The 5,278-nt window shown below is 38.3% G+C and overlaps 1 pseudogene across 1 annotated transcript; it reads left to right on the forward strand.

Annotated features, from left to right (window-relative positions):
* The first annotated feature begins 4,014 nt into the window (after nucleotides 1-4,014).
* LOC104602271 (21 kDa protein pseudogene) lies at nucleotides 4,015-4,919 on the forward strand (annotated as a pseudogene). The gene has a single exon (XR_016080868.1). The product of XR_016080868.1 is annotated as a 21 kDa protein pseudogene (transcript).
* The last annotated feature ends 359 nt before the right edge of the window (nucleotides 4,920-5,278 follow it).

A 5,278-nucleotide genomic window follows, 5' to 3' on the forward strand; every position in this document is an offset into this window, starting at 1 on the left:
GGATTAAGCTATGTACATGAATCCGGTTTTATCATTCCACTTTGTTCAATAATCATTCATTGTAAAGTTACGGATGGTTAAAACAGGTGAGCACGTTAAATGAATCAGATAAGCATGTATGTTCTCATTATGAGTGGGCTTGTACGTGCGCAGCAAACTTCTTGTCAGATTTCTGGGGTAAAAGAGGATTCAGACAATTTCAACTAAAGCTGGTGATGATGTCAGGGCTCGTAGAAGAATACAAAATATATTTACGGGTGCCCCCACCCACACCCCACAGTACTTTTTATATGTATATTACGTGCATTCCGGAACCATGCCAAAAAACAGTTCTAAAACAATAATAGCCCACTAGATTCTCTTGCGATTTGTCTTAACATTTTGGAGATGAAACATATTGCAGATGGAATAATGGAATCGGATGATTTAATTCAGGACTAGGGATGTTAATGGATCAGGTTAGATGGTAAATCCGCATTGATCCGACCCGTCTATTCTGTTGACATTGTAGATTTGCAATATGTATAGAAAGGGAAGTGTGGGGTGGATTCAATCGGGTCGGGTATGGATTGCAACAAACCCGTACTGAATCCTAAGTCCGAACATTGAGAATACTTTTCTTATCTGAGTCATAATTTTCAGGGGATATCGACAAATAGTGTGGGTTCAGTTCTTGGCAAAATCAAAGATAAATGATACCATAACACGGTCGCCGACTCGAACTTGGCAAAAGGACAAGAGCGAGCGGTTGAGCCTCCCCCGGAAGAGGGTCGGGTCAGTTGGGGGCCTACCCTAACTAAACTGATTATTTTGGATTCTTCATGAACCATGAATTGATGATCATCTCTATCAATTAAAAAGTTGTGACCCACCCTATAATGGTGGAGCAACGTCACTTTCGGACCCCACAAAACCCTCATCCGATAAGCTTACGACCCAAAAAATAAAGAGAACTGGTTTGTTGTTGTAGCTTATGGGATAAGGGGATGGATTGGATTTGTAATTTGGCATCGGTTGATCTGCCAAACCTTGTGTAATGTATGTTTGTTTCAGTGTTTATCTTTGCTTGATAAATGAATTCCAGAGAAGTAATTAACATGACAAAGCGGTAGGCTAGTATCCAAGTTGAGTTGGTATTCTCTTACATATGATTGTTAGTTAGTACCATTAGCTTTGGCTTTGAAGTGGAACTGCCAACCGCTAGGTTATTGCCAATGTACTTGGTCGTTTGTAGCCAAGTTTTGGAGGATACCCGTGTTGCGTAATCCACTTGCCGACCGTGGTCGCAGGTCGCAGGTCGCAGGTCGCAGGTCGCAGCGCTCCCATACATGATTGACACAACCACCCCCCCAAATTAAACACACACACTCCAGCCGTGAAAATCAAAATAAGCTGTTCCAAGTTATTTACAACCCCCGGTCTTCTGTGCATGTGGGGCCCATATAGGATCCCCCAACTTATTATGTCTCTAGTCAGTTCAGACTTGTTGATTGGGGTGGTAATTTACGAGAAAAATAAAATGTATTTTTATTCGCTCACTCCAACTACTCTTCTCTTGTGCCCGCCTTTTTCATCACTATTTATGATGTAAATGAAAAATTAGTGGATGTGAAGTGGTCTATACCACATCCTATTATATATATATATATATATATATATATATATATATATATATTAATTCATACTCTATCACTATTTATACCATTATAATTTTAAATAATAATATAAATAATTATAATTGAAAATAAAATATCAATACATAATTACCGATAAATATAAAAAATTATATTTATCATATATGTCAAATATTAAAGGAGCTTTGTGTGATTTCACCGATGGAATATGTCATAATGGCGGAGCTTTGTATGGCGACAGATTTGTGCAATGGTGAGAAGTTGTAATGGAAGGGTTTTAAGGTTTCATACAATAAAAAGAAAGCATGTTGAGGCAATGTAATACTGATGTGTTGCACTAAATTGTATCACTGGGTTGTCCACATCATAAATCAGCCGTTACCACAATATTTTGTTATGTGGATCGTTCTTGTCCACAAGATGAATGCATACCATATGAACACATGATTATCTAGTAGAATCAAGCCAATGGCCCCTTCCACGAGATAATCATACAACCGAATAATACCTTATTGTTTCGTGTTTAAATGAAAAGGGGGCACTTGTCCAACATGAATTGTTTTTTCTTATTACCAATCCCAAAAAAGAAAAAATTGAAATAAATAATTTCTCAAAACACAAAAACATATTTATTTTTTATTTTCACTATTGCAACAAAAAACATGTTCTTAAATTCCTAATTTCAAATATATGTTTTGCCTTGCTGATTTTCTATTATGTTTCATAAATCATATGTACATAAATTCTAATTTACAAAGACAAATATGATGAGAGATCAGCTTACTGAAACGCATCTCAAAGTTCAAAGTAGTTTGATGGCGAACATAATAATGCCTTTAATCAATGAAACAGTGTTGAATGTCACTTGATTTGAGTTCCTTCGTTGTCAAACATTATCTCTGAACCAGATCTATATATGAGCTTCGCCTGTCTCATAAAAAATCTAAACTCTCTGTTCGATCGGTTGAATTTAAGTGTATTCAAATAAATGGTTTTTTCACTAGTTTTAAGCCCTTGTATTGCTGTTACACATACCAGATCTAATGAACTTTATTCTATCCATCCGGATTCTGATGAGTTACAGAGGAGGAGAGGTGAAGAGAAAAGGGTTGTTCTGCCGCAACCATATCCAAAAAAGTTTGAGACTAAGGCAATGTTTTCAAAATCGGACTGGATCGGATGGTCGGATTGGAAAAACCGGAAATCGGTTACTTGATGGTTCCGTTTCATAATCGGATTGGGTGGTCAAACTGTTGATTCGGACAATGGTTTTGGCCTTTTTTTTTTGTTTTTTTCTTTGGTAAAATGGGTCATTTGTTCGGACCAGATGGTCGGAATGTTCGACCCAGGAACCAGTCCCCAGATCGGTTATCGGTCTGATCCAGTTAGAAAAACCTTAGACTAAGACTCAATTTCGAAGGAATTTTGTAAAGTGTAAAACCTTGTATTTTTGTATTAATTTATATGTATAATATATTTGCAGTGTGCATATTTGTATTTGTACTCTTTTCAAATTGACCCTAAAAATGTTCTTTTATTTAATAACATAATTTTGATAGTTTATAAAACATAACTGGTTTTTAGAAATAAAACTTTTTTTCAGTTCTCAAAACAAAAACTAAGTTGAAGAACGTGTGGTTGTATTTGTTGACATGGAATTTTTTTTTGGTATTAGCCCATTAATACCATTAATAAATTGGGAGAATGACGGGTTTAGCCCAGGGTCAGAATTCATAGGCATAAAGTACAATTGGGATAGGTGCCAGCTCGGAATTGATGCCAATTCACAAGCGGGCATTGATGTATAGAATGGGAGTAATCGACCTTTTGAAATGTTGTAGATTGGAACTGGAAATCAGAATTCTGCAATGGGCCTGTCCATGCTTCTCCGTAATAAATTTCCCTTGACCTTTTTTTTTTCGGAAAAGTACAGACAGGCCTAATGCAGATTTCTGAATTCCACTGCAAATTTATAAATATCCAAAAAGTCAAAAACCCATACTCTACACCCATACTTGCCTGTGAATTAGCATCAATTCCGATCTGACACCTATCCCAACTGTAATTTGGGCCTATAAATTCTAATCCTGGGCTGATCGGCCATTCTCCGTTTTTTTTTCAAAGTGTTGGTTGCGGAAATTGATTCTACAATTGACATGAAAATTAAACTTTGAAAGCAAATGACTATTTACCCTAAATCATGAAGCAGTTTGGGAGCTCCTAAAGTGGCTGAATCGCATCCTGCCCTTAAAATAGTTTATTCAGTGACTATTTACCCATTGAAAGACAAAAAAAGTAAACCGTTCAGTTCAGCTCCGCAACGGCCCTTGCAATTATTGGTTTTCTGTGGGAACCACACCCAATTTTTCCTATAAAAGGGACCTTCTCCCTTCTCTCCATTCATCGCCTCATCACCTCAATTCCTGGTTGCCCATCATTTAATTAATTTGCCAGAGACCAGAGATGGAAAGGTCCAAATCCAATAGCTCTAGCTCTTCTCATTGTGTTGTTGCAGGTTTGCTCATTCTTTTAGTGTTCAGTCCCAGCGGGAAGTTGTGCTCCGCGGGGAGAGTACTGGATGCAGTGAAAGCAAGCACAGATTTCATAAAGACGTCCTGCGGCACCACAATGTATCCCAAGTTGTGCTTCAGCACCCTATCGGGCTATGCGAGCGCAATTCAGACAGACCCCAAGTTACTGGCCGACACCGCCCTATCCGTGTCGCTCACAAACGCTCGCTCCTCCTCAGCCATGATATCCGAGCTATCAAAAAGCCAGCTGGCAACGATGAAACCAAGGGAAGCAGCGGCAATGCGTGACTGTGTGGAGATGGTAGGAGACTCAGTGGACGAGTTGCAGAAATCTATGGCAGAGATGAGTCATCTGGGAGGGCCCGACTTGGGCTTCCAAATAAGCAACATCCAGACATGGGTAAGCGCGGCTCTGACGAATGAGGACACATGTATGGATGGCTTCGCTGGCAAGGCCATGGATAGCAACATCAAGACCAGCATTAGGGGCCGTATTCTCAACCTCGCCCAACTAACGAGCAATGCCTTATCCCTCATCAACAAACTTGTCAACACCTCACCCTAATCCTCCCTCCCTCCCTCCACTCTGCCCTTATACTTGCTCTATATTTAGTTGGATTGGATATATATAGTGGTTAAGTGTACTCAATTTCAAGTACCCTTTTAATTAATTTGCTACTCTTCTTGCTTTTATCAACTGTAAACCCTTTGTTATATTTATACTTGTAAACAAAGAAGACAGATATTATTTCTACTTTGCTTTTGCTTTCGAAATTTGGGCAAACAAAATTGAGCAGCGTTTGGTAAGAGTTGCCGAAACTTAATCTGAAATCACAAATAACTAATAGAATTAATGCTTTAACTCTTGGTTATAGCAGAGTTTCCGGAGAATGGAAATATGGAATTTTACATTACATGCCTGTCGTCGCCCCTAATAATTAATAGAGGTAATGCTTTATACATTCCACTTCGGAACTTGCCCATTGAATTCCCTTGATATCTTTTCATTGTCTCGTTTAAAAGTTAAAACAAAAACAGAGTATAATTTATTGAACCCATGGATAGATAGACAGATATGGAGAGAGAGAGAAAGAGAGAGTCGATAATTGAGGT

Source organism: Nelumbo nucifera, chromosome 1 (assembly GCF_055504915.1).
Source record: "Nelumbo nucifera cultivar China Antique chromosome 1, China Antique-T2T, whole genome shotgun sequence".
Taxonomy (NCBI): Eukaryota; Viridiplantae; Streptophyta; class Magnoliopsida; order Proteales; family Nelumbonaceae; genus Nelumbo; species Nelumbo nucifera.